Source organism: Tachypleus tridentatus, chromosome 4, assembly GCF_004210375.1.
Source record: "Tachypleus tridentatus isolate NWPU-2018 chromosome 4, ASM421037v1, whole genome shotgun sequence".
Lineage (NCBI taxonomy): Eukaryota > Metazoa > Arthropoda > Merostomata > Xiphosura > Limulidae > Tachypleus > Tachypleus tridentatus.
Window position 1 is genome coordinate 67905505 of NC_134828.1, and position 24260 is coordinate 67929764.

General features: G+C 32.3%; 1 protein-coding gene across 5 annotated transcripts in view; it reads left to right on the forward strand.

Annotated features, from left to right (window-relative positions):
- The window catches only part of LOC143249366 (serine/threonine-protein kinase Pak-like), a 69607-nt gene that overhangs the window by 26264 nt on the left and 19083 nt on the right, over positions 1–24260 (forward strand). The gene's annotated exons all lie outside the window — the stretch shown is intronic.

The window sequence follows — 24260 nt, forward strand, 5'->3', positions numbered from 1 at the left end:
TACTGGATCAAAAAACATCAATCTGGGCAATCCAGTGTTGCTAACTCACACTTTAGACACAGCTCATCCCATTCATTCTGGTTTACATGACACCACAGAATATACGTACTACACCAAAGCCTTCAATACTCTACAATAAATGCAACAAACACATCATCACAGACTGTACTTATATCATATTCTTCATTAGAACAAAAACAGTCACATCACACATAGTACTCATTACATAATATCCTTCATTTAAACAAAAATGGACATATCACATACCACACTAATTACACCATATCATTTGTTATAACAAAAACAGACACACCACTACAAAATACACTAATTACAACATGCTCTTTATTATTTTACAACAATAAAAAACAAATAAAACCACTAAATATTTGTACAAGCTGATTAATCTGAAAGATGATTTGTTTATTAATATCCACATCAATCCAACTTAACTTTTGACAAAAAATGTCTTAACCATTTCCCTTACTTAAATATTTCTGCCAGTATCAAATTATATTATATACATAGAAATTTTATTTTAATAAGACTCAGAAACTTCCCAACAACCAAATAAAATAATTTCATTCAGATAAGTTACTCAAGCCATCAAGATAGTGACCTTTTTGCTAGTAATAAAGCCAACAAAATTTTAGGGTGCATCATGTACAGAAATACTGATTATGACACATAAGAGGTAAATGTCTTTATAAGAAAACTGAGTGTAAAATTCTAAAAAAATTGAAACTGTTTGCTTCCCAATGGAGTCCAGGATTAAATGATGAAGGTGACTGATTTGTGCCATTATACTCCAATTGAAGATGCTGACGTTAAGCCTTTCTACTCTGAACAAAAGGTACACTTTAATACTGGTAAGAATATCAAGATATCTAACAATCAAAGACTAAATTATAAGCCATACTCCCCAAAACAGTTTAAGATATTTATCAAATGTTGCAAAAATACAAAAAAAAAATTATTTGCTTCATATAAATCATTAACCAGGACTTACTTAAGAATTCTCAGAATAGTTTTGGTATTGGAAAGGCTTTTGAGGAAAATTACTAGGTTTATTCTGAGGACAGAATGGTTACTTTATGGGGATAGATTGGTCAAAATCTCTTATTTTTTCAGAATTCATAAGACATTGTTATGAGATGATCTTGATGAACATGCAAAATGATCCAGAAGATTGATAGAATAAAAGCCTCTTATATCTTTGTGTTGTATTTTGAAAAGAAAATAATTTTAATATTCAGAAAAAGAGGCTAGGTACCAATTCAAACAATTATTTTTCTAACAGGTTTACTAGTTTACAGAGGTTATTATTAGTAGTAGTCGAGGTCAAACACTTAAGAGTTTAAAAGGAGGAACTGATAGATTAATGAATAATTAAGAGTGTGTTTAAAATTTTTATTTTTTACAAGAAGAACAAAATGTTTCCTTGTTGTCCACATATTATGTAAATAATATAAAAAAAATACCTGCAACAAATAAGAACCTATGTTCAAATATTTATATATTGGCATAGAATACTATACTTCAAGTAATTATCACAAATACAAAAACAAATATATAGGAACATTTAAAAACCATATACATATTACATACTTATTAGACAGAAAACAACAAGAGTAATATGAGAGACTATGTCCACAAGATATACTGGGCAAATTAAATGCATACACATACATAAGAATAGAAAAAGAAATGCTATGGCAAAATAAAATGCAAAATTGTGCAAAATTTGCTTTAAACATATACAACACCCTCTATCTTAATATATAAAGTGAGAAACAGAAAGATCATCCAGAAATACAAAACCAAACAAGTTTTATCATACTCAACCTAAGATACCATCATTATTAAAAAAAGTGATCAAGTTGCTGCACTTCTATATTATCATTTAATGTAGATTTAAATAAAAAAAAACATGTTTCACAACATTCATTAAACTTAAGTTAAAGATACAATCATGTAAAGGACTTTTGTAACTAAAAGTGTAAAAAATTAACATGAATATTATATGAAAAAATATTTCTGTTTGTCAGTAATAAACAAGCTGAATGCATGACACTACCAGTTATATCTAGCTTATATTAACAGGTTAATTATAAGACAAATATCAAGTGTCGACAAATTACCCAATTATATTTTGTAGTTGTACTTGTAGCCTAATATATAGTATTTATTTTTTCTATCATTCTATTAATTTTAAGATTAAGATGTCTTGCATTTAACTTATTTTCTTCATCTCAATATCTTGCAGTTTTGAATGTTGAAGAACCAGAAAGATTAATGATTAGAAATAAAAGTTATGGAAAGAAATAATTCAATACAAAACAAACTACATTTGTCCGATCCATGGAAAAAATAACAGCTTGGAGTTACTTTCCAATTACTTCATATAATCTAAATATTACAGTTTAAACACTCAAAACCAACAGGTCTAAGGTTTATGATAAAAATTCTACAGCCAATTTTTGACCTAAAAATAAATACTTTGAAGTGCCATCACTGGTTAAAAAAATACATGTTTGAAAGAAATAACTATTTTATCTGAAATAATTAGTAATTAAACTGAAAACTTCATGAAAACAAAATAAACATACAAATTTAACTTCTAACTTCAATGTTTGTAAAACTCTCCAAGAACTTGAAAATGTCTATGTTAAGCATAGTACAGGCATAAACTACCACTACTACCCGTAAAACCACTCCACAGTTGCACAGCAGTATACCTATGAACTTATATCCCTAGAAATTGGGTTTCGATACCCATGGTGGGGAGAACACAAATAACCCATTGTATAGCTCTGTGCTTAATTACAAAAAAATAAATAATTTGATGAAACATAATTGTTTTTCACCTGTAACCTAACAATGTTTGTAAACCTAAATAACAATATCATACTGTTTTTAAATGTCAGTTGTCAGTCTGTATAGGATTGTATTATAAATTTATTTTTTCTAGAGTGTTAATGTTAATAAATAGTTCTCTCGCTAAAACATTAGTTCTTAATATTCCCAAGAGATAGCGTTACACTATTATTTTACTTGTTCATTCAAAGAAGTTCTATCTAAAAACAGGAAAAATAAAACACGTAATTAGAGCTGATAATATTAAAGAGCAAAATGTTTGAAGCCTTGCGTGACAAAAATGCTGTTATATCTTTTATCCTTTAATTAAATATATTGTAAAATACAAATTAGTATTTTATTAATATCATCATTCTCGTTAATATTTCAATGTTATTAGTTACGACATTTGCAGTGTTAAAAATGTTATTTGTAAATGTCAACGGATATAATATGTTTACATCACTGTAATTAACTTTGAAGTAAATGTACTGCTGTACACAAAAGATAAATATGTAGATATTGGGGCTTAAAATAGTTAATACCCTATCATAGGGACTATATAAAACCCTGCAAGTACTGGAATAGGGAATACATTAAACCCCTACCCAAGAGTTAGCTTTTAAAAATGTAGTTATGGGTACCTCATAAATTCAGAGACTGAGTTGCCAGGGGCGGTGACCTATAGAGATTTTAAATACTGGTATGTGTATCTGTTTTCGAATTTCGCGCAAAGCTACAAGAGAGCTATTTGCGCCAGCTGTTCCTAATATTGTAGTGTAAGGCTAGAGGGAAGGCAGCCAGTCATCATCACCCACCGCTAACTCTTGAGCTACTCTTTTACCAACGAATAGTAGGATTGGCTGTCACACTGTAACACCCCCAGGGCTGAAAGGGCGAACATATTTGCTGCAACCCTCAGATTAGGAGTTGAACGCTTTAACCCACCTGGCCATGCCGGTTGTAGGTATGTGTAAATCACTGTTGATATTTGTACCATATTTATGAATTTCTTATTATTTTTAAAAATAAATTGTAATCTAGGCATAATGATTTTCTATCGTATACATAAGATTAAGTACAGAGGACAGATTTATTTCATAAATATGTAACAATATTATTTTGATTTTATGAAATAGCTTATGAACAGAATCTTGATCCTATACATATGTTATAGATTTCTTTCCTTTTTTTTTTTTCATAAAAGGTAGCATTGAAAATATCATCTGCGACTCAAAAACCTGATAGGACCTGGATCATTGCCTTTACTGAATCAAATATCTACTGGCATATTATCTATTTCGATTGATAAACGATAACTGTTGTGTCGTTGCAAACAATTTAAATAGATAAATGAAAAACAAAGAAACGGAATTTAAGTCTGCAAATAGGGATCGTAAAAAGGTAACGAAACAAGACTGGGGATACTGTAGACATTACTTATTCAAACTATAAACCATAATTTTGACTCTATGCTGTTACCTAGAATGATATTTGGTGAAATCAAAATACGGATTTGTATTTTGAATAAATTATGTCTGCAGTATATCCACTCCTATTGCCTTACTTTCTCATAATCCCTATTTGCGGGCTTTTAAATTTTCAATTTTTTTTATTTAAGTATGTATGGGCAAAGAATTAGATGATATGGTAGTTAGTTTTATACATTGTAATAATAACAATCACGGCTAATAGTTAGTTGATGTAGTTAATCATGACTTACTGTAGCTATTGAATATTTGATTGCATTAGTTCGAGATGTAAAATATTAACATGCGGTTAAAGATCTTCATGAAGATTTATTTAAGAATATAGTGAGAATTCATAAATTTTGTGTAACTAAATTCTATGTACATAATGCATAGCAATGAGCAAAATATATGTCTAGGTTAAGATAAATCCTCACTAAGCACGAAAAAAACCCAGCCTTTTCATACAAATCATGCAAATCGCAAAGCATAATTTGTAAATCATACACGTCTTAAATAACACTCTAATTTTTTTACTCCTTCGCTTTGCACTTAATATATGGGTTGACTCTCTAAAGACATCAGTTGTATAGAGTACAAAGCATTGAGTATCTATGTATTACAATAATTTAATATCTATCTATAATTGGCTGATATTTCCTGTTTCATCTTGTACTTAAGTTTCTTAACATTAAATATGTGTAAGAAATATAACTTCGAGGAGTGAATTAGAATTTTGATATTTTTAGATTTCATAAATATAGAATAAACAAATCGACTTTTCAGTACCCCGCACGACCTTATTTAGGTGCCTTATTTAGTATTTTGCCCCCCCCAGTGGCTCAGCGTTGTGTCTGCGGACTTACAACGCTAAAAACCGGGTTTCGATACCCGTGGTGGGCATAGCACAGATAGCCCATTGTGTAGCTTTGTGCTTAAATCAACACAACAACAACAACAAACTTAGTATTTTCCAAAATGTTTGGGTACAATATATCAGCTGTTTTTGTTGTACGCTGGCAAGAGAATAATAATAATAAGATTAGCGGATATTCTTTTCTTTTTAAGCCTAAAATATGTACTTTTTGTCAATTTGTATATGTACAACCTTCGCAGTCAATAGTAGAGGTTTTAAGGTGTTGTTTGAACTGAATCTTTACTGTTTAAAGTGTTTTTTGTCCAAACATTCTATCAGAGTTTTGTGTAATTCCTCACTATCCCTATTATGAACCTTTGTCATTGTTTACGATATATGAAAAAAAGTGATGGTCCATGAATTGAGCGCTGAGTAACATCATTTGTTATTTAGAATACATCAAAATATGTATTATCTAAATTAACAACGGAGGTTCTAGCATTTAAATGAGATTCTAACAAATTATACATTTTACCTCTTATTCCCACACTGCAATTGATTTTCAACAATAGCTTATTTTTTTTATCAGCGAAGTTTGTCAACCATATTGGTTTTTCTAACAATTTTATATCTATTTTCAAATATAGGTATAATTTTTGCGTTGTAGACATATCAAAAAATGTTTCATTTCTGGCATAACACGAAGATATATTAAGTGAAATATAGGCAAATATTCTGTTATAAAAATAATTAAACCCAAATTAAAATCGTTTCAAAATTAAATTTACATTAATGTATAACTTTTTGTCATCATGTTAGAACCTTAAATCAGTTTACATTTTGTTTGGTTTAAATATACTAAATAAAAAATTAATAAAAATTGTTAATTCAAAAAAGAGAAAATGCAATCATTATCATAAAACACCAATGCATACATTAAAAGTCCAAACTTTGATACAAAACGAATGATTCTTAGTTAATATAATTGACATATTAGAATAATTTTCACAAACGTTTTCCATTTCCATCAAGTGGCCTACACAAACCATTCAAGTAGAAATTCGTAAGCTTTAAGCCAAAATTTCAATGTCAAAAAAATTCCAACAAATATAAAATATTTTCTTTTTTATATAGACGATAATTTCACTGCTCTATCTTGCCTAATTAAGTAATAAGCAGAATCACTCTGAATATTGAAAGTTTTATATATTGTATCTGTGAGCCATTTTCCTACAAATATCAAGTAAAATCAAAGTTATGTGTTGTAGTCTCCGTACAATTTCATTCAAATTATTTTCCAAACTTCTAACGCTTGTGTAATATATTAACAGACCAGGAAAGTCACCTATTTTCTATTTGATCAATATAAACGTAATAACCCATTTTATTAATAACTGTGTATACATATATTTATATAACTTATCATCACAAAAACAAACAATTTTTTAGGTAAATTTGATTTGTAACACATGCACGTTTCAATGAATCGTCATTTGCTAAATAAATTTAACCGTTCTTAAGCCATAGGACTTTGTAGTTTTTTCCCTTTCAACTTTCCTTGCAATATAAAATAAATATTTAAATATGGCGATATATTTTTATAAGCATATATTATACTTTTCATAAATGATATAAGTAAACAGTTAGCTTTGATAATAAACTAAAATTAATTTATTATTACCTACTTCGTTTGTTGTTATTGTTTTCTTCTTTTTCATACTTTGGAGAAAGTTTTCTAGAAGAAGGTTATTGCTTAATTTTACAATTACATGCCTTGGATATTTCCTGGTTGTATTTTTCTAGTTATATCAACAGTTTCTATAAAATTGGGAATAATCGAAGTACCCGCAGCATTACTTACTTTGAATAATTAATATCTCTTCATTTTTAATCATTTCAGATTTATCCTCTTGAGATGTAGAAATTTTATTGTTATTATTTTTCGGTCTCATTAAGCCTAAATGCTAAATTTTATACTTCTAAAAATAACTAAACACTATTATTTTTCTTAGCATTTTCATTATCTTTACATTTACTCAATTGCTCATATTTGTTAAAATTAAATTACACACTTTAAGATATTCCTGATATCATTGTAGTGTCATTTTTAATCTCCTTCATCTGCAACATCAATAAGTTTAAAGTAAGCTTACCTGATTTATATCACTGCCACTTATTCTTGACCGTTGACTTTCTTCATATTGACATTAAGTGCACATACATTTATATCTACTAACTTCTGAATATTTGTGAAAATTTTCTCTCTATATCTTGTACGATAAAAATTGAATATATGAAACATGTACCATTATTGTGGTCTGATGGTAACGACGTTCGAAATTAGTCGCCAAAAATTCTCGCCATTTTAGTCTTGGAGGTGTTATAATGTTTCAACCAACTACACAATTCATTGGTAAGGAGTAGACCAATAGTTGATGGTTGATAGTATTGATTAGATTCTTTCGCCTGGCATGGCCAGTTGGTTAAGGCGCTTGACTCGCTTCGCTTCTTCTTTGTGAGTATGTGGGTATGTTGAATTTTTAAATATCCAGGAGGGTCAGGTGCACAAGACCTATTTCTCCATCCCTAGCTTTCATGTCAGCTACTATTATGTTGTTGTTGTAGTGCTTTTGGGCCAGAGTATCCTACAGTACTCCGGCCCTTTTCAGGGCAATGTCCGTGTATTTTCTTGATTTGCCCCTTTTTTCCTCTTTTATTCTATTCTATTTTATGTTTTTTACTTTTATTCTTATGTATATATATTTTAAAAAAATTCCTTTTTCCATATATATATTCATCGGAAAAAAAAAAATAATAATTAAAAAATACAAAATAAATATTATACTAGTTTTAAGCGTCTAGTGCATGGTGGCCAGCTTGATTTATATTTCTTAAATATATATTCATAAGAGAGAGGTATTTAGGACTATGTTCATCATTTACGTAGTATCTGCCGAGATCATACAATAAATCATTTTTACGCCAATTTTTATTAAAATAATTTAGTGCATTATTATAATGTGCTTGACTCGTAATCTGATGGTTACTGTTTCGAATGCCCGCCAAACCAAAGTTGTTTGCCCTTTCAACCGTAGGGAGTTCTAATGTGTTACGGTCAATCGCACTAGACGTTGGTAAAAGAATAGCTTACGAGTTGGTGGTGGGTGGTGATAACTAGCTGCCTCTAGTCTTACACTACTAAAGTGGGGACGGCTAGCGCAGATAGCCCTCGTGTAGCTTTGCGCGAAATTAAAAAAAAGAACAAACAAACAAAATAGATGCTCTCCCTTGGGACTATCGTTGCAAAATTATGGATGGCTAGTGCAGATAGTCCTCGAATAGCCTTGCGTGAAATTCTGCAAACAAGAATACACATTATTATATAGATTATTTTATAACATAATTTATTAAATATTTTTATCGATATTTTAAGAAAAAAGTTTCATTTCTGATGTTTAGTTTAATTTTGAAAATTTCATTTTCATGGTTTTTGACATAAAGTTGGTTTTGGTTTTCAGATTTTTCGAATAAAAAAAATCATTTACAGCTTGATACATAAATGACTTCCAGTACTTACAATGTCAGTCACATTTACACCTCTTTTCGTGGTTAATTACAAACAAAGAAGAAAAGTGGAGAGATACTAATAGTACATCGTGTTCTAGTACAGCGGTAAACCTACGGATTTACAACAATAAAATCAGGGGGTCAATTACCGTCGGTGGACTCAGCAGATAACCTGATATGGCTTTGCTATAAGAAACATACCTAGTAATAGTATTTTATAATTTATCATTATGATATGCTAATTGGTTGCTATTATTTTACATCTTTAGTATTTTTTTATTCAAAACACGAGTTTATTTTGATGAACAAAATATTTGTGTTGAGTTAATTTTATGAAGGTAGTTTTCACGTTGCCACCAAATACGTACAAGTCCGACAAATTTCGTCACTAGATGGCAAATTCTGATTAAAGGTGCTTGTGAACTACTTTTCGTTTATGATGCATTTAAGGTTGCGAGCGTCGTACGACTGAAATTTATTTATATATTTCAATTTTTATTGGTCTGGTAGCGGCTTTTAACAAGAAAAGCTCAAAATATCAGTTGCATAATTCAAAAACAGTCTATTAATTTCAGAAATGATGAGCTACATCGCGTTAAGAATTTCCGTGTCGTTAATTACAACTTTGTGTGAACAAACTGATTGGCTTCGCACGTGCAGATAAAAAGTATAATTATGTATTTATGTTGCGTAAGTTGCGTCCTCTAGTGGCTCAGCGGTATGTCTGTGGACTTACAACGCTAAAAACCCGTGGTGGGCAGAGCTCAGATAGCCCATTGTGTAGCTTTGTGCTTAATTCAAAACAACATGCAACAACAACAATTATAAGTTGCATGCATCGTTGAATAATGATTGTAACAATAAACAACAAATACTCATAGTAACATTAATTATAAGTGCAGTATTGTTGTCATGAGCATTTACACTTTTACTCGTTTCAGTTGCTTTATTGCACAGCCAGAATAATTACGACCGCTATTTAATTAAAGGAAACTTTGTGCCCTAGTTGTACACAGTCTATATATATCCTTCGTCACAACGGTAAAGAGTAATAGAGATTAATAAACAGCCTCTGCTAAGCTAAGACATAAAAGTATACTGGGTTCTTTGAGCAGCATTTATCTCGCGAAGAAAGGTATTTCTTAACACAAGCCATCATGAAGGATTTCGTAAAATCTATTTCAAATAAACTTTTATTTGTTTAGTCGAGATGTTTCGTTTTTGTCTGTTTATTTTCTCTTGTAAACTTCTATCTTTGGGAAACCTTTTCATACGTATACTAAATCAAGTTAATGTTGTTTATAATTTTGCACACAAACTTTATCATGACCGATCATATGATAGGTAGATTTAACAAAGCTTTTAGTGTCTTTTGAGGTAGGTGTGTATTAAACATCTTAACTTCATGCACCCTCTGAGGCAGAACATGACTATTTCGTTATTTATATACGTATGTGTAGGTTTCTGACTGGAAAATAATTATAATTAAAATATAGTAATTTTTATTTCGTTTTAGAATGATTAGCTGGTCCTTTTATGAAGTTTCTATTTCAAACTCTCTATTTGTAACTTTAAGCCCACACGACATACATTTGACACAGTAGAAAAAAAAAAACAGGTACAGATGGTCAAATTCGGCATAATAATAGTCTTACCATGTATTGTTTATTTGTTAAGGTTGTTCTTTGATAGATTGTTTAGGCAGAGTATTCATCATGTTAAGGTTATTGTTACTTAACTGCAGGCCCGGTATGGCTAGGTAGGTTAAGGCGTTTGTGCTCTACGGGTCGCGGGTTCGAATCCCGGTCGCACCAGTCATGGTCGCCTTTTCAGCAGTGGGGGCGTTATAGTATGACTGTCAATCCCACTATTCGTTGGTAAAAGAGTAGCCCAAAAGTTGGCGATGGGTGGTGATGACTAAGTCCCTTAAGTCTTACACTGCTAAATTAGAGATGGCTAAGGCAGATAGTCCTCATGTAGCTTTGCGCAAAATTCAAAACCGAAATCTATTAATACAGAGGATACAAATTCTGGAATTTTAGCGTTGTAACTCTGTAAATTTAACAATAATTGAAAGTTGATGAGGATCATGAGCTTCTCGTGAGAGATCGAAATCCACGTCTCTTTGAAAGAGAAAAGCGGATGAAGAAACTGCCGTCAGAGCAGTTTCATCTGAGGACGTTTCCATCAAGTCTTTTCAGCGAAACTCTAATGAACGTTCGTATTGTATCTTTCAATTTGATCAAGTGTACGCTTGGAAGGTTGTAGTGCTAAAACATGTATTCTGGTTTGTGGAAGTTGTACAAGATAAGGAGTCGAAAACACTGATATGAGTCTTATGGTAGCTAAAAACACAATATCGTGTAAAATAACATAAAAGAAAGTTTAGATCCATTATTACATAACAACCACAAATTTATATGGATACAAATTTCAATATTTTCACACGTTCTCCTTGACTGGACATCACGTAAAACACTACCTTCTAAAAAGCGCAAGGTACTATTATCAATATATCTGTTTAGACGTAATAACATGTAAAACTGGCAAAGTAGAACCACAGTTTGTGATAAACAATTAAACCAAAACAGAGAAAGTTTTATACACGTAGTTCATTTTCAAAACAGTAGCAACAGATTGGATCATAAATTACAACAAAGAAAAATGTAGAGTCCTAATAATGTTAAAGACGTAGAAAACATAACATTTCTTTATCTTCTCTGTAAATAATGTTAAAGACGTAGGAAACAATATTTCTTTATCTTCTCTCTGAATAGTGTTAAAGATGTAAAAAACATAATATTTCTTTATCTTCTCTGTAAATAATGTTAAAGATGTAGAAAACACAATATTTTTTTATCTTCTCACCGGATTTACAGTAAGTGTTGATCCAACCGTAACATCATGGTTGTTACAACGCTTGTTACTAACTTTGAATTTTGAAATGCGGCCAAATTGTATAAAGACTGCTGCAATAATGATTCTTAACGCCAGAGGGCAGTAAAGCATCGAGCTAGATAACTGTTATCGGTTGGTGTTTGTAACAATGTTCGTTCATAACATTAAGTGTTCAATATCTAGTTGAGATTAACTAGTGGTTCACGTGATCATTTCTATCAATAACAGTTTCTCTAAAAAATGTGTTTTTCTTTTTCCTTTTGTAGCTATTGGTCAAACGAAGTCTAAACAAGTACGAACCAATCATAACATGTTACACTTATAATGACACTATTCTTATGAATACTTATTAGCTATAAGAATACCAATAGATTTAAATCCATTTCTGGTGGAAAATTTACTTTTTCTCATATTACATTATTACATAGGATTTTTTTCTCACATGATTTTGATGTTTAATAGGAATAAAAGATGTCTGAAGCATAAACACAAACATTCCTGAGAAGAGCATGATTATATGTATATCATTCAGACATTTTGTTGGCAATTTTTTTTTCAGTTTTTGTTGTGTATGATAACATTAAATTCACATACATAAATAAAAGTGAAAATACTAGTATTAACTAAAAATTTCAGTTTAACGCTACAGTCATGAGTGATCTAAACAATAGAAGCACCTGTATTCGAGTTATGTCATAGCACGAAAGAAAAAGCGATTTTGGTGACATTAGTACACATCACTTTATCCTACCGGCTTTAATAAAAATAGGTGTTATAAGCCGGTGAACGTATATAGCAAAATTATATTTTTGCTTCGTTTCTAATTATGTTACGTTTTAAAACGCTTTTAAAATTGCATTATTAATTTTTGTACGTTCGTGGTGTGTCAAGTTGTATATCATACCTTAAGAATACAAACGAATGTTCTGTCGAATTACGAAATTTCGCGTTACTTTATCACACACGCGAAGTTTTATATATATTTTTTTCTGTTAAATAGTGCTCGTTATTCATGTATACGCTGAAATACACACGTTTATGGTAGCATATGAGGCTCGAATTTTGGTATTGTTTAAGGAAACAAACAGCTTTTGAACTAAGAGACTAATTTTTATTGAAAATTGGTTAAAATTAAAGGAAATTTACCTAGAAAAAAAAGAAGAAAAAAGAAATATCAGGCTATGTGGTTTAAAAAAAAACATAGAATTATCCAAGTGGGTGAAGAATTTTGTAATGATATTGAAATTACAGAAATAATTGATAACAGCCATATGAACAATGGCAGTAATGAACGGAACTGTGTAACTGATGTTTGTTTCTGAATTTCGTGCAAAGCTATCTGTGCTAGCCATCCCTAATTTAGCAGTGTAAGACTAGCGGGAGGGCAGCTAGTCACTACCACCCACCGCCAACTTTTGGGCTACTCTTTTACCAACAAATAGTGGAATTGAGTGTCATATATAATGTCCTTACGGCTGAAAGAGCGAGCATGTTTAATGTGAAGAAGATTCGAACCCGCGTCCCTCGAATAACGATTCGGTCGCCCTAACCACCTGGCCATGCAGAACCTGTATTATTAAAGTGACTGAGAAGAAACATGTATCTAGTGATAGAAATGAACATAATGCTTATATTAAAGTGACTGAAAACAGCAGTGGAGCCAGTGGTAGTGAAGGAAATACTCTCACAGAAAGTTATTTAACAGTATGAGAAAAATAAACCAGTTATCAGTCTGTACGCACTGTAGAGGTTATGTGATACCACCGAGGAATAGAAATGTATCCAGAGTGACACTGAATGATCAAGTAGTCTTTCGGAGGCATGTTTATTTTTATTTATAAAAATATGTACTATTTATTCTCTCTTGTACAAAACAACTTGTACGAAGCTTTATCTTTTTCCTCATTGGAACTACTGATCCATGATGGCTGACACAAGTGAATGTAGGTCAGATGACATTTGCAATTTCATAACAGAAATAAAATAAAGGTGAAAAATGTTCACTTTTTGTCAAAGACATTCAGCATGGTTTAGTAATGTAGTGACAATTTATTACTATTACTAATCATTATGATTAGTAGCCTTTACAATAACCTAAATCGTACAAATGGATTACTTGTTTCATTTTTAAGACTCATAACATAGATATATTGATATGTAGAATTATATACAAACGTATTTCTGTATTAAAACACTTTAATTTGCAAGCTTTTGGTTCTGTTATCGGAGCCCTCATTAGGGAACAATACAAATTCAAAGCGTACTCTATTTCAAATGCATTATGAAGAAGATCGGCTGTCTCAAAGTGTTGTAGATGAACAGTAAATCGACATGGCAGCAGTTTCAGGTTTTACTGACATAGGATTGGTTTGTTTGTTTTGAATTTCGCGCAAAACAACACGAGGACTATCTGCGCTAGTCCCTAATTTTGCAGTGTAAAACTAGGGGAAGGCAGCTAGTCATCACCACCCACAGCCAACTCTTGGGATACTCTTTTACCAAAGAATAATAGGATTGACCGTCACATTATAACATACCAACGGCTGAAAGGGCGATCATATTTGGTGGTGACGGGGATTCGAATCCGCGACCCTCAGGTTACGAGTCGAGTGCCTTACCCATCTAGCCCTGACATAGGAACTAGTCATTTATAGCAAGAAGTAGTTTTATTATTTTGTCGGGGGGAACCAGAAATGAAATAAACAATCCTATATTTATGAACAACGAAAACAAGACTGATGAGGCAGGTAAAGGTAAATGTTTCACCCGACCATAACATATCTGTCAAAATCATAAATTAATAGTAATGTATAATGATTGATTACATGGAATGAGTTGGGAGGTTTTGGCACAATGATATACGTGAACGTCTATAATATACAATATTACAATAATCAGATGTTTGAATAATGCAACATAGTTATGTAAGAAGAACATCTGGGAAAAGTAATTGTTAGTTAGAACAAACTATCATTAAATTTACATTTTGAGTGTGTATATTTATATATTTATGTTTTGATTATTATGTTCTGCTTTACTTTTTTAACCATGGGAAGTTCTCCTGGAAAAACATATGTGATGAGCAGACACCGTAGAGAGACAAATGGCTTTAGAATCTAGTAACGATGATCATGATGCCATGTCTTGGATAACTATCACTTTAGATGATAGGTGGAGTAAAAAAGGTTATGGATCCCGTTGTACAGTAAGTTGTGAAGTGGCTGCTATTATAGGTAATAAGACAAAGCAATTTTTTTTTTGATATTAAGAACAAATTTTGTTACATTTGCATTTATTTTAATAAGTGACAAAGATAAATTGATCACATCTAGTAGAATCTGAAATGGATCATTTCCTGCCATAGAACAGAACACTTTAGTAGAAGGGCTTAAATAAAGTGATCTGTGTTTCAAACAACGACCAGTGACAGAGATTGCAGCGCGTGTTAAAAGGTTACGGAAGGACTTTCTTGCGGATACCATGTAAAAAGACACCGAATGTGGAAATAATTCAGCTGGTTTATTTACAGTGATACTTTTTTACACTTGCAAGAAAACCAGCTGAACATACCGATAGGATAATTCGACTGAAGCGATGTGTTACAGCAGTGGCTCACAAACTCTGGTAATTAAGAATATTCTGCCGGGGGCTCCTGAGAAAAAAATGATACCCTGAATAATTAGTTACTGTGATGAATCACGAAACCTTATTAAAAGTAATACAGACAGCACTTGCATATCCGACCATACACGAATTTGGAGAGGGCCGGGTTTGATTTATTTTGAATTTTGTACAATACTACGCGAGGGCTATCTTCTGTAGCTGTTTCTAATTCAGCAGAGAAAAACTAAAGGGAAGGAAGTAGTTATCATCACCCACCGCCAACGTTTTGGGCTACTCTTTTAATAACGCATAGCGAGATTGACTGTCATATTATAATACCTCCACGACTGAAAGGGTGAGCATGTTCAGTGACAGGGACTTGAACCCGCGATTGCGAATCGACCGTCCTAACTAACAGATCATGCCAAGCCCAGAGAGAGAGGCGAATAGGGAGAACCATTCTGACAGAAGAGTTTGTGTGCGTGTGTGTTTGTTTTCAGAGCAAAGCCACATCAGGCTATTGCTGAAAAACATGATTTTCAAGAAATTATTGTTAGTACCACTGGATGTTGTTTGTAATTAAGCACAAAGCTACACAAGTGGTTATATGTGCTCTGGCACCACAGACATGCCGCTGTGCCACTGGGGGGCAGTAACAGAAGAACCATCACATACAATTATGAGCGAAGTAGTAGTATTTCACATCTACAAATGGATATCATGTGTTTGAGACCAGGAAGCATAACAACTTTAGAAGTATTGATCCAGCGATAAACTTTATGAAATAATGCAGTTTTATTTTTTAAAAAGTTAAATTTTATTAAAACTCGTTAAATAAAACAACCGTTCAGAGAATGTTATAACTCATATTTCCTAATAACTACTTCTTTGTGCGTTTGTTTCACTTACACTCACGAGAAAAGAACATTTTTAGAATACGTTATTTATCAATAAGATCCGGCATGGGCAGATAAAGCACTCGGCTCGTACTCCCAGCGTCGCGGGTTCGAATCCCTGCCACACCAAATATGCTCGCCCTTTCAGCCGTGGGGGTGTTATAATGTGACGGTCAATCCAACTATTCGTTGGTAAAAGAGTAGTCCAAGAGTTTGCCGTGGGTGGTGACGACTAGTTGCCTTCCCGCTAGTGTTACACTGCTAAATTAGGAACGGCTAGCGCAGATAATCCTGGAGTAACTTTGCGAGAAATTCTAAACGACAGACAAACTAACACACTGTTTTTTTTTGTTGTTAAGCGCAGAGCTACACAAAAAGTATCTGTTCTCTTTTTACCGTGGATATCAAAACTAAATTTTTACTGTTATAAGCTCTCTGACTTAACACTGATTTACCCAGGGGGCGACAATTAAGGGAAAATTTAAATTATTAACTAAAACAGTTGCACATTTTCTTTCGCTAGTATCTTTTCATAAAATTTTTAATTTGATTTTTAATCGTTTGAGAACAAGTTAATAAAGAGGAGTTGGAAGTTAAATACAAAATCTATAAACTACGATATAATTTAAGAAAATTAAGCATTTGGAAAATTAAATTGGCTCTTTCAATTAAATAATGTTTGTTTTAGTCTGAAGTTATTATGCCAAGATCTAGTATAGTCCTGATCATCATCATTACACGATAATGAAACTCTTGCTTATATAATATTGACAAAACCTTTTCGTTACGCAACGTGGAAACCACTAACACCGCGAACTTTTATCCTGTGTAGATGTCGATTTGCAATAGGGGTCACGATTTTCCCGTTTCGTCTCCGTTTCCCATCACAGAGAACTTTATTTTTCCCTATTCGAATGCACAGAAAAAATCGGGCGGCTGAATTTGCTGCTCGTAGCGGATAAAAACGAAGGTAAAATATTATTATACAAGGCTATAAATCCCTCATGAGTCCTATGCATTGTCATTTCTACCAATTGCTGCACCCCATGTGAGCACTGGCGACAAGGGGAAACGGAAAAATTTGTTAAATTCACACTGTTACGTACCGATTCTCATGAATCCCTTATTTTGTTTGTAAAATCTATTTGTGAAAGATATATAATTATTTGAAACGAAAATTTTAAGAACTCTGAGTGAAGTTTCTTGTATAAACTTAGGATATTCAATCCATAAGATTAGAAATGGATATTTTTTATGGAAAACGTATCGAACAGTACACATTTACGTTTAAAATATGAACATATTTAATAACCTGAAATTGTTTTTTCCAAAATTAATTAAACCTTAAGTACCAAAATTTTCCAGACAATAAAAAATGTCACTAATTACAGAAGTTTCTAGGTTGCTTATCAAGGTATGTTTACGTTATGTTTAAAAAACGGGTCTAAATGAAAACAAGTTATCTTTTCTTATAAACAGACACTTTGCTAGAAATTATTTAATTCTTTCACAATTTAATAATAAACTTCTACTAAGCCCTCTATCGTTTGATTATATCACATATTAACTGGTTACAATGTTTAAGTCTTCCTTAAAACGTAGGGATAGATAAATATTTCTTCGTATTTATCAAATTACGAAATATACATATTCATTATCATGCACAAACAACTGGATTCTTTGGTTATTAATTTGTGTGGATCAGTTGTTAATATTGAAAGATTATGGGTGATAAAAATTAACATTTATCAAGCAGATTTTCTTTTGAGGACTTATAACGCTAGAAAACAGGTTTCGATACTCGATGGGAGCCGATCCCAGATGTTCCTCAGTGGCACAGCAGTATGTCTGCAGACTCACACCTCTCAAAACCAGATTTCGATACCTGTGGTGGGCAGAGCACAGATAGCCAGTTGTGTAGCCTTGTACTTAATTCTAATCAAACAAACAAGAACAAAAACAAACAAGCACAGATATCTTTTTGTGTCACTTTGTTTTTAACAACAAACAAATATACCAAGCGTAATATCTATTTTTACATATTGTATCAAATTTTACTTTTTCTTCAAGTAGAGAATTGGAATTTTGAGGCTGAATGGAGTCATATGCAAACGTAGAATACATGACAAGGTCAGTTTCTCTTTAAATTCTCGTATAACTGTCCTTAATTTAGAACTAGGCAGCTAGTCAGCAGCATCATTGTCACAAAGATTTGTCTGGCTTCTCAAACCGAAAACATAGAATTGACTGTTACATTTCAGCGAATCTCACAATTGAAAGTGCGAATCATGTTCAAAGATTCGAACCTGTGACTCACGTACTGCGAGTCAAGCGCCCCTTTCTTCATATAACCTAAATGTTATTTTATAGCAGACGATTCAGTCGTCCGTTATGCGAGTAGTTAGTCTAAATTCTAGCAAAACTACTAGTTATAATGCTTCTTATATCTTCAAACGACCACATATGAATAGGATAGGGTTTATAGTTGTATAGACTTGTTAGCATGGAAAGATTATAGATCTGCTTCCTGGTTTTATAAAAATTGCTTGTAGCATATGTACTGACATGTAACTCTTGTCATTTTAGAACTTCGTTATATAAACCAATTATACAACTTTTACAGTACATAGCTCTAACAAGCTCCTGTTTAATATAATGCCCCCACGGCTGGGAGGGCAAGCATGTTTGGCGCGACGGGGATGCGAACGCGCGACCCTCAGATTACGAGTCGCACGCCTTAATACGCTTGGCATGCCCGACCATGCAAACATATACTAACAACGTGAGTTAGTCTAAAATCCAACTAGTTTAACAATAACAGATAAACTCAAGATATATTTTCTGAGTGGGATCATTTTGCAATAAAATCGACACTGATGGACTTACTGACTCATTTCGAAAGATAACATTAATGAAGCAATGATCCAATGTTCAAGACTGAAGATATAATTGTTCCTTACTGGTTTAGCTGATTGTGGTATTCTCAACTAGTAGAAAAAATACAACTGTTGTGGAACTGTTGGTTGGCATTGTGATTTATATAGTTAAATAAAGCAATATAAATTTGCCAACCACTGTAGAGATTGAAAAGCATTATAAAATCTATCCATCTAGTATCACTTTACTTGCCGAAGTAGGGACTGTATTTTATAAATATTAAGTATGGTTTTAATTCTTATTTCATTACTTTTTATAGCAAAATTCCTACTTCACTTTAAAATTCATAGCTTTTAATACTCTTGTTTGTTTACCTTCGATATTATACCCTGAAAAGTATATACTTTACCTTTAGAAATTGTCGCTTATCTAACCATCGATAAGTAGCGCCATCTGTTGTGTTGAATTTGGTTTGAAAGATATTTATGTAAGTGCATATGTTTACCAATTATAAAAAAAATCTATTTATACTTATGGGAGTATCAAAAGCTAATACCCACAGACCATTAAAATTTTTCAGACGCTGAAAAAATCTCATAGCGACAGTATGAGCTATCTAGACGCTAGCCCCGCTGATGTGATCAGATAGGTCAGTAACAGACGAAAAAATTGCTGTCTTAGAAATATTTGAATTGTTATACCAAAAACGTTAGCAATCTTTCTGGCGTATTATTAGTACATATGCGCATAATATTTTGCAGCCAATATTTTTAATGGTCTATTTTTTGTTTAGAAGTCAACAGTCTGGTTCTTCGATGCGTGAATTGTCGATCGTTACTATGAAATACTACTTTACTTAATAATGGTTAATCAACAAATGCTTTAATTTTCATTAAAAGGTTATGTTACCTGATGCAACTTATGGTGTTTAGAGCTTATACGGCATAGAAGCAATAAAAATAAAACTTCTGCTTATTTCATTAATAAATAAATTCTAAAGCAAGTGTTTACATTTATAATTAACTAAGCTTTTCTCTCTATATCAAGTGATGGAAGAATTTTCTTGGTTTTATAGAAATTGCTTGTAACATATGTACTGACATGTAACTCTTGTCATTTTAGAACTTCGTTATATAAACCAATTATACAACCTTTACAGTATATAGCTCTAACAAGCTCTCTGTTTAATATAATTTACTGTTTTCATTATGAAGAAATCTCTTTACAAGTCAGATTCTTAGCTCATACGCAGATCAGCTCTTTGTACGTGTGTGCTCATGTTCGATAAGGGCTTGTCTTCGGATCTATCCGATTTAAATTATGCATGAATAGTAGCCTTTGTCATGTTCTTTAGTATTCGCTTCTTTTATTCATTAGTAACAACTCTAAGGACCTCTTTCAAGTTTTCGATGAGGACGGATCTGCGAGGGACCCATATCCTTTTGAATTCCAACTACTTTTATATCAACAAGGGGAACTAGAAATCCGATCTGTCATATCCCCACCCAACTAGCTTAATATTTTTCTCTTAAATTAAATATTTAAATTTCCCTACAAAAACTAACAATACAGAATGTTTTATGTAAAGTCCGGATTAGCAATGCTTAAAATGAAACAAAATTTATTGTTAAAGCATTGAGAAAAAATGAGAGAGAATAATTTCAATGAACAAATGACTTGGAGAAACAATGGAATAGATTTAATTGAACCACACTAAAGTATCTTCTTTCGTAGGTAGTTCATTGGACTCTTCTATTGTGGCGACACTTTGCATCAGAATGATTTCTTTTTAGCAACGAAACAAAGTGTACTTTCAACACTGAAAAGGCTAGACTTAGTTATTCAACATATCGCCTTCACTGTTTCTAAGATATTTTGCGTGAAGCTTTGAAATATGAGTGCGATATTAAAAAAAATGCCGTCGAATCGTTGGAATTTTCTGTAAAATAATTTTAGAAATAAAAACTTCAAAAAACAAAAAAATGACCACACTTAACCACAAACATGTATCGGAGACTGTGAGTTTGACTGTCTTACTCTAAAACTTTGTGTTTGCGTACAGAGAAAATAAATTAACTTAAAACTATATGACTTTCAAATAGATGACGCCAGAAATACGTTTAGTAGGTTTATAGTTAAGTACTGTGATTACTGATTTGTTTTTGGTGTTTGTTTGTTTTTTGTGTAGAGTTTTCAAATAATCCTTTGAAACATTTAAAGTTCTTAAACGGGTACTAAATGGTCCTTTGAAAGTACTAAGATGTTTAAAAAAATTGGGAAAAATCCGGTTTCGATTCCCCACGGTGGACACAAGAAAGGGCCCAATTTTGCTCTGCACTAAACCAATCAGCATCGGCAATATACAGAGCTTCTATTTTTTATAAAAAGTATACTCCGAAAGTGATGGGTCAGCTGCAGGTCCGAGAGCTTATAACACTTAAATTCGAGTTTTGATACCAGAGATTGACATAGTGCAATAGTCCATTGTGTAGCTTGCTTTTTATAAACAAACTTTTTAAAGTTATAAATTTTTGCCGTTAATGGCTTACAATGTAAAAGTATACATTATAGCTAATAGTTAAATGCAACGACACGAGATGATAAAAAATAAGGGTTTAAGGATCACAGATATGTAATAAAATTGTTATTTGCAGATTGCCCGGCATGACCAGGTTAGTAGGGCGCTCACGCGTAATCCGAAGGCTGCGAGTTCGACCACCAAACGTCCTCGCCCTTTCAGCCGTAAGGGTATTTGTAAGTGATGGTCAATCCCATTATTCACTGGTAAAAAAGTAGTTCAAAAATTGGCGGTGGGTGGTGATGACTAGCTGCCTTCCCTCTAGTTTTACACTGCTAAATTACAGACGGCTAGCACAGATAGCCCTCGTGAAATTTTGTGCGAAATTCAAAAACAAACAAACAAAAAACAAACAACGTGTTTGCAACTTAAAATTTTTACGTCACAGATCACGTTACTGAACATAACAGAAATCTTTACGTTTTCTATATTTCATGCCATTTCTACTTTATAATCTAGATTAATTTCCCCTTTGGAAATAGATTGAGAGAAAGAAGAAAGTTCAGGTTTTATAAATTGAAATGTTAAATGTGCATTCATATTGTCATGTTTTATTTCACATTAGACTGACTTAAGCGGCTTCTAGTAATTTCAGCTATAAAAATATTATCAGTTTAGTGTCGATCGAATCGAGTCTATCAGCTCGGAGATTAAAAAGCGATTGGAATAATTCAACAATTATTTTATATTTTTCAACTAAGGCGACACTTAGAGTAAACGGACAGGTAAGACAACCGAAAATACAGGTGTATACATTCCTAATTTGTAACTGCCGACTTGATCGAAGGCAACTAACCAATTAGTAACACATGCTACCTACACATCTACTTTGAATCAAACCAATAATTATATAAATGTTATGTTTCGTCATCTCCCTGTTACATCGCCACCTAGTAAACAACTGTTCAAAAGCAAACATATTTTCAAATATTAAAACGAACAACGAAACAAAATTGAAAAATGGTAAATAAAATAAGAGATGACAGTTGCTATTTCGCATAACCTAAAACTGTTTTGTCTGGACAGTTAACATAAGTCTTAAAGCATTAACGATTGGTTAAACTTTATCTATCTGTTGAAAACTTCGAATTTTTAACCTCTTCTCCTGATCCTATGTTTCAGCGGCAGGTCTGCAGACCTATGACACTACAAATAGGTTTCGATACCCGAATTTGGCAGAGCACCAACCAAATAAACCATTGTTAGGTTTTGTGCTCGACAAAAACAAAGGTTACTCTAAAACAGATTTAAATACTAAATCAGCATTTAATGGTTCATTTTCTGAAAATTATTTATAATATGAAATTAGTAAGCATAGAAATAAGTTATATTTCTTCAGTTTTAATGACTAGTTTTATGGATATTTACTCAGTGGAGAAATCTTATGGAACTCTTGGTGCCATATCGATTTTGAATGTCCGTGATCGTGGTTTTTCGTAAGTTTCTATTTGTTGTACGTTTTAAGATCTCGTTCTTTGTGACATCCACATGATTGCTTATTTAATTTAACTTTGGTCTTTACCAAATTTTTTGCTTTCTATTTTTTATTCTGGTTTCTATAATTAGGAATAGATTGATCGAACAGTTAACTTACATAACTGTTATACCTCCAGTGTCTCAGCGGCAAGTCTGATAACTCATACCGCTAAAAACCTGGTTTCGGTTATCGTGATAGGCACAGCACAGATAGCTCATGATGTAGCTTTGCGCTTATAAACAAACATACAAACACGCAAACAAATTTGGTGATAAATAATAAAAATAAAATCAATACACACTATAATAAATAATAACGAAGAATAAACTAAAACTGGCCACTGCTGCTTCCGTGTTGTCGGTGTTAAGGGCAAAGTCACGGACCGCGCACTGTAAACGTGCTGCGATGAAACTCTATAACTGAAGGGAGGAGAAACTGTGGTTTGGCCAATGGTAATCACCTCTCGTATGTATGTCACATCAGTCGATAGAAACTAACAGGTTCAAAAGCGGATTATTCAGTGAAAGATTAGTTTCAGTGATATAGCCAGCAAAACCAGTTCTTCTGATTGAAAGACAATGTCTTTGTTTATTTAAGGTCTCGGATCCTTGTTCCTTAAGCTCTTTGCGATTCTCCAACAGATTTAAAGTATTACATGATTTACTGTTATTTTCACTTTAATTATTATAGTAGACAAAAATCTACATTCCTGCTCATAAGCTTGTAAAGACCAGAAATCTGAGAATTAACGATATTATAAGAAGAAAAACTGGAATAAGATACAAAATTGTTAGTCTGCGAAATTCTGAAATAGAAGACTTCATTACATTGTAAGATAGATAGGTGATATGTTATTTGCTAATATGGCGTTGTGGCAGGTATAAAATAATTTCCTAATTATTTTTGAGATAAAGGGAAAAAACATCTGTGTTTTCTGTTTTTTTAATACTTTTGATATGTGTGTACTTGATTAGAATTTTAATTACGAAGTTAAATTGGTGAAAAATAAATTATCTGATAGATGCCGTTGTAATTTAGAATATGTTAAAAGGAAAGAAAAATCGATGACATTTTTTATAGTTTTTGGCGAGGCGACTTTGCAACAAAAATAAGTTAGAAAAACATATTGTTTGTTTGCTTTTTTTAATTTCGCACAAAGCTACTCGACGGCTATCTGTACTAG